The sequence below is a fragment of the Emydura macquarii genome, unplaced genomic scaffold (genome assembly GCF_026122565.2).
Source record: "Emydura macquarii macquarii isolate MOO-44397 ecotype Brisbane River unplaced genomic scaffold, CSIRO-AGI_Emac_v2 contig_2636, whole genome shotgun sequence".
Classification (NCBI taxonomy): domain Eukaryota; kingdom Metazoa; phylum Chordata; order Testudines; family Chelidae; genus Emydura; species Emydura macquarii.
The window spans coordinates 16,407,329-16,420,316 of NW_027132773.1; the positions used below are offsets into that span (position 1 = coordinate 16,407,329).

A 12,988-nucleotide genomic window follows, 5' to 3' on the forward strand; every position below is an offset into this window, starting at 1 on the left:
AGAGATCTTTTTCCTATTCTCAGATCCCTCTCCACCGCAGCCAGCCAAGAATAAAGACTAACTTCACAGTAGCATTGCAACTCTGGTAAACAGGGAGAGAAGAAAAGAAAGACATCTCTCCCTTGCTGTAGCTAGAAGGGGTGAGATTCCAATTTACAGGGCAACTACAACCCAGAAATATGTGACATGGAGCCCCAAACAGAGTCCAAAGACAGCACAGTTAGAAACCTATGTATCCTCCCTCTTCCTAGCACCTGCTGTTATCGGGAGAGTGCAGCTTCTCACCAGTGTGTTGTCCTTGGACCTACCTAAAAGCCTGCTCTCCCTCATTGTCTTATACATCTACCTCTGGCTATCGGGTCTAGTCCTCCAGCTCATACTGTGTTTGTTAAATTTTCAAGCCCTACCAAGTGGATATGTCAGACACATTTTAAAGCAAGTAACATTCTGTGAAGCACACTACCAAAAAAGATTGTATTCTCTATTATGTTTTTTTTTTTAAATATATAACCTTAAAGTATACTCACAGATGCAACAACATGACAGTGCCCATGTCTTACTTGGCTATGGTGGGGAGTTATGACACCTCACTCCTTTGTGGCGCTGAATCATGGGTCCAGGTCTCTGTATATTCTTTGATATGAGCAAGTAACTAGGGAAGGGATAGAGAGTGGGGTAGGCCCCTCCTTCACTTCCTACACACACACACACACACACACCCTAGAATATCTGGCCAGGTATAAGGGGGTTGGCATGGGAAGGGATACAGTGAAGTAATTCTCTTCATAAGACATGGGAGAAACTGTGCCTCAGAATCTCAATGCCTCTGAGGGGTGGTGCTTTTCACATGAATGTGCTGGGGCACAATCTAGCCCTTAGTGTCATACTTACAGTTTAAAAAAAGCTGATAAAGTCTGACAAAAACAAAATGAGATCAAAATCCAAAAGGCAAATCAAAACCCAAATACTGAGAAAACCCAACTATCCAGAAGTAATAAGCTAGATGTTCATCCACATAGCAGGCATCATTTGGGCTCCAGAGCAATCCTATGCCCACAGGATTCTAAGTCATGAATTAACATGCCAAGATAGATAAAACAGGTTGTGATACCAGTTTATTAACCCAGAAGACAGTGGTTTGATTCCCTGAACTGCTAATAATCTTTTGGGGCTCAATTTTGAAGCCTATTAAGTAATGGGAAAACCACAAGACACATATTAGGATACAGCTAAGCCAGCCGATGCTGCTGGATCAATTGACTGAATTGGTGGGGCACTTCAGAAGGCTATTTACAAGAATAGTAGTCATAAGACACAAGTATTAATACATGCAGAAGGGAATCAGAAGTCAGAAAGGGAGATGAAACAAAGATATATACACTAAAGGAAAAAGGAATCCACATGTAGGTAAATGAGATACTACCCAGCCAAAGAACTGCAGTAATATCTAAATCCCAACTGCAAATTAAGTGTCCATTTTACAGCCTCTTGACTACACTTATTTGTCTGCTTCCCTCTACGCAATGAATACATCCAATTAGGACATAATGTACTGTCCAGCCTTGTGATCTTGTTGCACTTATCTTCAGAAGCGAATAGCTATAAACAACCACTAGAATTTAAAATTTGAGTCTTCACCAAAAAGTTTCAGATTTTCATTCTAAAGCAGAATAACAAACCCTATGTTCTAGAACAAATATATCATGTAGTAGTATTTTAGTGAAACATTTTATTTTGATCTCATGGCCATTTTAAAATGTCATACAAGAACTGACCCTGGCACTAAACAATCAGTTAACAAGATTTATCCAACTCTGGCAGCAGAGTTTTAAAGTATTTGTAAAAACAAACTACTATGTTTAATTTCAGTTTAGTTACTTCCTGTATTGTACCTTTTTTCCCCAAGATCCATAATCTATCCCACTGTAAACAGCCTCTGAGCCTACGTGCTCAACAAGGCAAGTCCAGAAGGTTACCATATACCACACAATCTGAGCTTGCAGCACTGCAAATACTAGTTAAATGTATATACTGTTATGTATCGTTTATTATTAGAAATGTAATAATTATATTGAAGTTTACTTTAGTGTTTTTATATCTCCTGTCTTTCTCCGGAGTGCCTATATGAAATTCAGAATATCCTAATTTATGTCTAATACAAGAAAAAGAACTATAAAAGTCAAACAACTGTCATTTTTGCAAGAGGGAGAAAGCAAATATAAATATTTGACTAAAAGAATAATTTCCAAACAATAGTTTACTCATCTGTAAGAAAATGAGTTGAGTATTTATTTTCAACTAACTCTTTTGTAAAGATGTGGGGCTAACAAAAGCATTAAGTGGGGAAGAGATTTCCAAAAGCATCTAAGGGATTTAGAAGCCTGGGTTCCATTAAGAGTCAACAGGACTTGTGCTCCTAAATCTCTTTGGTGGTTTTGAAAACCGCCTCTAGAATGACAAAGGCCATTCTGTCAATGGCACTTGTTTAATAGAAGTGTCCGTAGGTTATGAAGGCTACCAAAAGGGACTCTATATCTACAATGCAGTCGAAATAAAAATCAGAGAATGATCGGAATTAATACAAAGACAATAACTACAGCAATATACGGATCTTTTCACTTTTAGTGTAACAGTGACAAATAGTACTTACTGACTGTAATTTGCTCTTCAAAAAACAATATATCCTGTCACATTTTTGTTTTGTTCTATTGTTATGACTGGCTTTGTTTAGCACTAAATTTTCTGGGTGTCATATATTCCTGGGGGAGGGGAGAAACATGTAATTTTTTAAAATAGATCTCTTTTTCCCAAAGGTAAGTTTTAACATCAGAAACTTTTCAGGAAAAGTAAGAACTAACAAGCAGCAGAGAAAAAACTAGAAATCTTCTTGGAACACAGATGGAACAAAATTGTACCTTGATACATCTGGCAAAGGGAGAAGAAAGAAAGAAATGAGGCCATCACCTGCCCTACTGAGCCAGCGCATTCACCGGATCTGTTCCCAGAATTCTAGCAGCATTCTAACAGAGGTCTTGCATCAAGGTCAGATTCAATTCAACTGGTCTGTGTTCCTAGCAGCAACACTCAAAGAAAACTAAAAGTGCATTGCAGAGAGGCAGAGAATTTAAAGAAAAGCACAAAAATCCCAAACTATTATACACAGAAAAGTTAATCTGCTTTTAAAAAGTTTAGCTTTGTTTGCTACATTTATAGTCATTTAGAATTGATTACCACTTAATATCCTATGTTTGTGGTGCATATATAAAAGCAAGCTACAGTGAGGGCATTTGTGGAAAGAGCCCTCAGGTTCAGCCCTAAACAGGAGACCCACACGATGATTATGCCAAGGTGGTGTTCAATGATTTGAGGCAGGGACAAAAGAGCCTTGACCAATCCATGGCACAGCTTTAATGCACCAACTCTTTCTTTCCATCCCTTCCTTCCCTTGCCACATATAAGCTCTTTGGGGCAAGAATTTGCCTTCTGATTTTGTAAAGTAATCTATAATGTGTTGTCATAAAGAAAATTAGTGTTTTTTACATTGCAGTTAGCACATTGAAACTTAAGTGAGACATTTGACAGAGAACAATCAGTATTGTAAGGAAATAATATGCAAGAAAAAAAAAAAGTTACCTGGCATTTTGAAGAAGCCTAAAAAAGAATCTCTTGCAAAACAAGTGACATTTCATTTTTGGGTTTCTGATGAGAACACCATACACAAAGTGTCAGCCTCCCATGCACTGTAACATGTTTGCTGGAGATGGTCCTTGTCTCACACACTGGGGAACACAGAGGAAGGACGTTTACCATATCTCTTAATTCTAAACATGGAAGCCTTGATTCCTAACTGACAAGTAAAGCCTAGGGGAGTTAGCTGATGTTGCAACTTTCACTTGATAAATTGTGTGAGGAGAAACAATAGGTTTCCTAAAATTGATTCTAAGTTTTTTGAGAGGGAGAAGCATCTAATTTCCAGTGGTGTGTGTATTTTGAGTTTGTGTTGTTTGAGAAAATCATGAGTCTGCACTGACAAAAATAACGCAACTGGAATACAAACACCGAAATCACAAAGCTTCTTTACGTTTTAGTTAATGTCATCGCTTAAGAAAAACAGAGAACTCCTTTGCTGTGTCTTCATGCTTTTAAAAGGGTCTCCCTCTTCTAAAGGTGCACCTGAAGCCCCCAAAAAAGAAATCCCCTGAACACCACTTTACCTGCACTTACTTATCTCCTGTGACTGTATTTACATAAGGCCTCCTGCCTCCCTCAAATAAGGCCTGAATTTGCCCTACTTTTAAATGCTGCAGCTCAGGGGAGTGCAAATATGGCTCAATGAGCTCTCATGGCCTTTGGTTGTTTGGCACAGCAGAAGGCCATTCATAATATTGAGTGTCTGTTGCCTGCCCATGCACCACTACTTCCCTCCACTGGAAGCTGAAGCTGCTTCCTCTCCCTGTGAACTTTCTTCTACCTCCTCTCCCCAGCTCCTTTTTTAGGGAGTTGAGTGAGGAAGGATCATATGTACCTGGAGCAACACGGATGCATGAGTCTGCAACTTGGCTTTGTGAGCATGCGTACACGCAGCTATAGATGACAAAAGATGTAATGGTGGCAGAGGTGGTAGCAGCCTGGCAGAGATTATTTGTATTATAGTAGCACAGACCAGAGGCCTCACTGTACAGAGTAAGAGACAGTCCCTGAACCAAACATAAACAGAAAAGGACAAAGGGTGGGAGGGAAAAGAGACAGAGAGGGGTGAAGTGACTTGCCCAAGATCACACAGCAGGCTGTGGCAGAGATGGGAACAGAAACCAGTTCAGTGCCCTATCCAGAAAACACTGCCTCCCCTAGAAGAGGACCAAAGGGAGCAGCTGAAAGATATTTGAGACTGATGAGATGGCAGGGATGTTAAATAACTGATGTGGTGAAAGGTTGTGTTAGGGCAAAGTGACTAATTCCTTGTGTGCATTAGAGTGACTGCTTTTGACTGGAGTAAGGGGTGCTGTTGTGTTGGAGTAGAGATTGATGGGTTTGAAGCAGGACTGGGTAGCACACTCCAAAGTTTTGCTATGTTATGCCCCTGCTGTAGCTGGAGTAACACATACTGTAGCTATTGGACTGATTGTTCTATTGCTAGGGTTTAATTTCATTTAACATATTTCATCAGCCTTTTGGTTTCTCAAATAACTCAGAAATCCCATGTGAATTTGCCCACCACACTCCACATATTTAAGTCACATGAAAAGTTTCTGTTCTTTCTTTTCCATTATACTTCTTCATTTGTCTCCTGTTCTATTTTTAAGATACTGATCCTCCCACGTGATCCACATGGGTAGATCACCAGACAGGCAGGAGTCCACCCACCCAGGTCCATTTGCAGGATCAGGACCCAACTATTAACATTGTATTCAGCTCTATAAGGCACTCAGACAATGTGTATGGAAGACTCTTCACAAAATAAGGCCCAATCTTGCAAACATTTACCTACTCACAGAATTATTACATTCAGAAGTTTCTACAGAATCAGACCCTAAACTGTGTTATTTTAATAAATAATAAATACATACTGAGCTATTTTCTTTGAATGATGAGAATCTGCTCACACAAATACTTCAAACCACTTAAAATACTATCAAAAAGAAGGTTGTATCAGCTGTCGGGACTTGAAAATAATATGTAGGCAAGGTCATTAGCTTTGTCCAAAATCTGTCATCTGCTTGTCTGAAAGAGCTGAATGGTATCTTCCCCACTTCCTAGTCCCTCATGCTAGTACGGCACTGGCTACCCATAGAGATGAGTTTAGTACTAAATCTGGCACACACACACAAATACAATGCTCAGACAAGAGTATTCCCTCCTCCTTTCCCTTTCATATTTTAATTCAGCAAGGTTGATCTCTTCTGTCAGATTCTTGGCTAAAATTCTGACAGGCATAAACCCAAAGGATGTTTCTATCTGGAATCAACTAAAAGCAAAGATAAAAAGCAGTTATAGAGACCATCCCAGCCAGGTTGCAAAATTAAGAGTATTGCAATCAAATACACAACAGTCAATCAGTCACTTTTTGTCTCACTTCTGAGCTAAACAGGAGAATTTTTCACATGTGCTGGTGGAATGAGAGAGAGAAGGAAAGGCTGTTCTCTAACCCATTCAGTAAGTGCTGACCTCTACATTTGTAAGTGGTTAGCACCTAATGTTCATTAAAAGTCAATAGACCAAAAGAGGACAGGGCTCATCTAGTAGAGATCAAGGCCACCTGGCCTGGAAATGCAATAGTTAGCACTTTTTTGATCAAATTTCACCAACAGAGTTCCTGTTAAGTCCTAACCTGACTCTAAAGTGCCTCTCCAACAGGTGAATCTCCCTCACCCTCCCTCTGGCACATCTAACTCCATAAGGATAGGGCTGTCTACAAATTTTACTCACCACATACCTGTTGGGTGGAACTGGCCAGTGAAAGTTGCATGAGTAAATACTTGCACCCATTTTGTGAAATGGAAAAGGTTTGAGACACAGGATATCAATTCCTTATTTTTCAAACTATTAGAATTTTTCGTTCACTCTTATACACACCAATTTTTCATTTCAGTCAATGCATTTTCAGGATCTTCCAGCACAAGAGAAAACCCCTTGCACCAATGTTTGGTCAAGTCCCTCAAGATTTTTCGCCAGAATTTATCGCCAGAATTTTTACCTCCCTTTCCCTCTATTTTCCCCAACTAATGAATCCCCCTCTATCTCTAGCACAATATCAAGTGTAGGATTTCAGCTTCAATTGCTAACCCAAAAGGAATAAATGCCAGGCTACATCGTCACATACATCAACAGTGTTCCCAATAGTGAAATTCTACCCACATGACTCTCATGCTGGAAAGTATACTAGTTTGTTCACTTAGACTTCTAATATTAGTGATGAAGTCAGTATTTTGATCCTGCTGAGTTTGTGAAAGACAAATGTCTTGGTTTATATTTGTTCCCGAAAATAGAGATAAAACAACATTCCTTGCAGGGCTGAACACTCAAACAGCCTCTGGAGTCTGTAAGCATGTCGATGAAGCTCATCAGCAGGAAAGTCTGCCTATGATCAACCTCCTTCATAACAGCAGGCATCACTGTAGCCTATGCAAAATTCTCAAGCGAGATTTCTGATGTGAGCTAGATGCAATTGAGTGCAGAGACCTCATGCAACCTGAAGGCAGCAAAGGGGGGTAAGCAAACTCATGGTGACCAGCTGGCTCAGTTACATATACCTTTACATTTAGAGTGCCAGAGCCTAAAGAGACGGTAGAAGGATAAGGGAAGGCAAGTTCTTCATGAGAACCCTGAAGAAATGGCTCAGATAGAAATCAAAGGGCCCTGCAAATGACTGGTTGAGAAATAGTTAGTAATCAGGACAGGTTATATCAGTGTTTCTTAACCTGGAGTTTTAGAGGGGTCGCAAGTGCAGAGCTGGTATTGGGGGTGGCAAGAAAGGTAATTGCCTGGAGCCACAGGGGCGCCATGAAACTAAGTTACATGCCTCAGCCCCGTGGGGGTGGGACTCAGGCTTCAGGGGTACAGTAGTTTGGAAAGTTAAGAACCACTGGGTTATATTATATATACACACCCCAGATGGTTTTTCCTGGGATTGGCTGGAGCAAGCCACTCCTTATCTTTTTGTTTTGGACAAGGCTGCAGAAAGCGCTAAGAAACTTTGGTCTGCTTGGGACCCACGAAATTGAAGGAGACATGATGAATCATGTCACAGGGTGGCTGGCCCTTTAAGTGGTGTTGGGCTCAGCCACACCTGGGACTGACCTGCTACCCGGCCTCCCAGATCAGACTGATCAAGTGATTAAAAATGCCAGGAAGTGGTTTAGTTAAAAGAGAAAGGAGGGAAGTTGGCTTATGTGGCAGGCCCTGGAACAGGAGAATGCAGTTCTGAAGTGAAAGATCTCTGGTTCACTGCAGCTTGTGATGGTTGGGGAATAACTTTGTTTTATGTTAGTTTGTGAGATTTTTATTTGAATTAATAAACTGTACACTGAGAGAAGAGCCTGAAAGAGACTAAGTGTTGGTCCTTTATTGTCTGGGGAAGATAGGCCAGCAAACCACTTGAATCACAGAGTAAAGATGTGTTTTTCTAAAAGATCTGCTCTAGTTCCAACAGAAATTATTTCAGGGAAAACCTATGCCGTTAGACAGGTCAGATCATGATCACAATGGTCCCATATGGCTTTAGAATCTATGAATCCCTATAGCTTCCTGTAAAATAAATGGTTGGTAGCATTTTTTTTTTAAAGAATCAGAAGTTTCTTAAGAAGATATTTGACAAGAGGAGTCTTTCACACAAGGTGGCATTGAAACATTAAGAGAAAAAAGAATAAATAATCAGTTTGGGAACCTTTTCCTTGGTTGTCTAGCTTAAGAAGCATCAGAACTAACAGTTTCACATGATGAAAAATAAAGACCCTAACTATACATAATTGTTAACATGCAGATTCTATCATGATAGGAGCCCTTATATACAGTATAAATTGCTATTCTTAATGGGCTGCCCAAATTCTAGCTTGCATTCTTCCTTTCTTATTTTTCACATCCTCAAAAAAATCTATTGCTGCAACATTGTGGCTCCTATGTTCCAAAAGAGAGTAATTCCATTTCAGTGGTGGCTAGTAATCCATATACATAGCTTCAAAAGCAATGTGAGCTATTTCCTCCAGGAAGTTTAGCAGATATGATACCTTACATTTAGCAGCACGTTTCAGGCTTCTTTCAGTGTGCTCAGGTACACAGCCTTGTCCATTACCAACCCAAAAAGTAAGGGACTGGTGGAGATTTCGTGACCACATTTGTTACCAACAGTCTAAATATTTTCCATGGCAAAATGATTCATTTCATGTTTTCTGTGAAATCAATAATGACCATGAAGATTACAGTGTAAGCTAAGCCTGTCCCCTCAGCTCTCTATTGAGACAGGACCTTTGGTTCTTAACCTTTGATGAAAAGGGCACCAACATTCATCAGCACGGAGAAAAAAATCATTGCTGATGGTGAACTGCAACGGCAAAGTACAAAGTCCACACCAAATGAGGAGGACTAGATAGTATGCTGCATACATCCTAGCCCTCCGCAAGTTGAGTCACATCATTTGATGAGTCTTCTAATAAAAGTTGGGAAAGGCAGGAGACAGCTGCTGCATACTACTGTGGTGTGATGTAGCAGGCAAAACAGGGCTGACACATGAATAGCTTCCCCCAACCTGAGGAAGAAACACCACTCCCATTCAGACATATGAAGGATTGTGGGGTGTGTGGCTGGTATGTGAACAATATGTCCTGGACTGGAGTGCTGCGGGCCTATGACAGTTATCAAGATGGTGAAAGATGTGGGTACAGTGGGATTTCCATCCTGTACTGCAACTGTGGATAAGGCAGACTGTGCTCACAAAAAATGGAAATGGCTGCAGTGCAAACACCTATATAGGAGAAAGTAGTAAAATGGGGCAGAGTTAAGGTTATCAGAAAATTACAAATTTCTTTTGTTAAAAAATCCTAAATGCTATAAATTATGACCTTTTATTATTGTTGCTTTGAAAGAAGTCAGTATTCTCAATGTACCCCATACTTCAAAGCTTTTTCTCTTGTAATTTTCTTAGTTTGCAGTAGAGTGGTTTAAAAAAAAAAAAAAAAAAGGGGGGGGGGGGGCGGGTATAGTTTCACCACTGTAGTGCTTCAGTGTAGACACTACCTATGTTGACAGGAGGGGTTTTCCCATCAGTTTAGGTAAGCCACCTCGCTTAGAGACGGTAACTAATTCTTCAACTGAAGAATTCTTCCTTCAACCTAGCGCTGACTGCACTGGGGTTTGGTTGGCTTAACTATGCTGCTCAAGGTGGATTTTTCACACACCTGGGCGACATACATAAGCCAACTTAATTTTCTAGTGTAGACCAGGCCTAAATCCGGAAGCACTATAGAAAGAAAGGAAAGTGAGATTGTCATGGGAGTTACAGTGCAATATTATTCTTTACTCTACCACTTAGAGTCGTTCAAGGGGAACACGTAATTGAACAGCAGCAGAATAGTAGCTGTGAAATTCCATGTGGTTGGTGTTGAGCTGATACTGAGAAATTTGGCTCCTGACTCTGTTTTTCCCCTTAAAATTCCATGTTTACTCTCATTCAAGTAGTAAAGATCATCCAAGAAGGTCAGGAATAACAAATGAATAAATACTGTATTCTTGCTAATAGTAAGGAAACACCGCACCTGGAGTAAAATCTTTATAACACGAAAGTCCATCAAATGACTTCATATCATTTGGATCAAAAAAAGTTTCAAGCTCTATTTTTCTCTTCCAAAGAGCAGGTTTTAACTCTGTACTTGGGACAGTATCACTAGAATACTAATTGGGGGAAAAAAATCAGCACTTTATACACTTCTGAATGACATTATTTTCCAGCCTTGCCTGGTATCATTTTTCTTAGCATGAACTTCAGCCCTCACATTCGGCTGTCTTTATCTCTTTCACATTGAACTTTATTGCATTATAAAGTCCAAACAATGTCACTTTACAGAAAAGAGCTTTTTTTTCTTTTTTTTGGACTGAGGCACACTTTAATTCTCATAGTCTTGTCAGCAGCATTGTTTATCTGTGATTTTGTCGTCATTTTGATTTCTACACATCTGCAGTCCTTTCCATTGCATTTATAATGTGAGAAGCTATTCAGCTTGCATTACTCCTTCTTTTTCCATGCTATAGGTAGCTGTGTGCTGTAATGAGATTGTTATACACTAACCATATAATTTTTGCTTTATGCCAAAAATAATTCCACTACAGCTCTATTATGAAATCATTTATTTGCTAATGAAAACTAAACCTCACATCTCCTAGTGTTTTAGTAACATTTTAAAAATTAAATATGACTTAACTTTGGGTCTCCATAACTAGTGACATAATTAAGTCAACTGTACCAATTATCTCTAGCTGAGATCTTAGCTACAATACAAACACATTGAAAAACTCAACAGCACAGCAAGGAGCAAATATATTCTATTATAATAATCAACAGTATTTTTTAAAAATTATTCTCAAGTTTAATGATGATAAAAGCAAAGTGTTTTCAGTGTGATGGAAAATTTCTTAAGAGAAAGTACCTTCGGATAGGTTTTACCTCAAATAAAAGAGACAGCTCTCCCTTAATTTGCTATCCGTAACAGGGAGTAAAACTACACTGGAAATATCACACATGATTAGCATAGTGATATTCTCAGATACAAAACTCTTAGCACTGGAATATATATATCCTACTGTTTTTTTTGTTTTTTTTTAAACTTGGGTTACTAAAAGTTTTTGTTTAATAGATTTAGAGACTAGAAGGGAGTACTGGGTATCTAGTCTTATCTCTTATATAACACAGGCCATAGTATTTCACCCAGTTACGCATATATTGAACCCACTAACTTGTGTTTGACAAAAGCACATCTTCCAGAAAGTTAGGGCTCCAGTTTTTCTTCTAAAAGTATGCTACATGGCTAATGTTCTCATATGTATACATCTAGCCTTCTTTTAAAAAGGTTTTAAAACAAAGCTAGATGTATACGTGTTACACTATTAGCCTTGTAAGTTTTTAGAAAAACAACTGTATAATCACCTTTAAAAATCTTGACCCTTAATTTCTAATAACCCCGGTTTGGAGGAGATGTAGTTTAAGTGTTAATGAAAAATTCCTACTGCTTAATCGAAAATTACCAGGGAAGAGTGTTTAAATCCAAATGGATGTTTCTGAGAGTGTGCAAGACTGACAGACAGAGCTTTATAACATACACAGAAAGATACCAGGGAAGCTTATTGACCAAGGGCCAAATAGTGCTTTTTGATATAAAGAGTAGAAGTAAACGATCAAATTTGGCCAGAATTCTGTCAAAAGAAGGGTTTCAGTGCACACCACATCTACCCACTTTTACAGTGCCACCCATCATTGTAATATATCAGAACGAATGTATTTTTAAAGAGTGAAGGATGAGGACCATCCTTTTTGTGTTTGCACAAGTGCTTAGCATGTTGGAGGAACCCCCAGAAATGATTATAACAGTTCTCTCCCAAACACCTCTCCATAGGACTGCACAGAAGCCTATTTGTATGAGTGGGATTCTTTGGGTCCAGATGGGTGTGGCTGAGAAGGGAAGAAACAAAATGAACAACAGAGACAGCTGTCCAATGTAAAGTGATACTGACCCAGTTGTCATTCTGTTACATAGACTAGCATTCTGTAGTGTGAGATGACTCTTGAGTTGGATTTAGTCCAGATCTAGGTGAGTTAGGGTGACCAGATGTTCCGATATTATTGGGACCATCCCAATATTAGGGTCTACCCAAACCCATAGCACCTGCCTGGTACACAATGAAAGAGGAACAAAGTTTTAAGACTTACAGGCCTGTAACAGACCAGATGTTGCCAAACTTAATTTAACAATAAAAGGGGAAAACAAACATGCTAGTAGCAAGGGAAATAGCAGAACCTTTTTGGAAATCAGGTAAAGACAATCTAATGCCATCCAATAGACATATGTCATTGAAGGAAACCTAAGAAACACAAAAAATGAGTATCAAATAATGGCCAGAAGCCAGTGATCATGTAGGACGACCATGTAGAGTCTGGAGAACTGGGCGAGTTTGGTACCACTGATACTGTGTGGTAAAATAAAATATTTGGTCCAGCACGGGAGTGTGGATTGATCTTCCCTGTAACACAGACACCTAAACGAAAGGAAAGTTATGCCATCTGCCTTCAGAAGGTGACATTTGGACAGGCCTGTCTGTCCTTTTGGTAGATTGCCCTGGAAGTGAGCGGTATGTTGATTAAAACTAACTAGAAAAATCACCAAGCACCTGAAATTGTTAAATTTTTTTTTTTTTAAATAAATCAAACTTGTAATTGTATATGCCACCACACCACAAAATGGTCTTTGTGCCAGTAACTAAGACACACAAAATTGCATAGTCAGCA

At 39.3% G+C, this 12,988-nt stretch overlaps 1 protein-coding gene across 1 annotated transcript in view; it reads right to left on the reverse strand.

The window, feature by feature from the left end:
- The window catches only part of DOCK4 (dedicator of cytokinesis 4), a 373,592-nt gene that overhangs the window by 250,825 nt on the left and 109,779 nt on the right, over nucleotides 1–12,988 (reverse strand). The gene's annotated exons all lie outside the window — the stretch shown is intronic.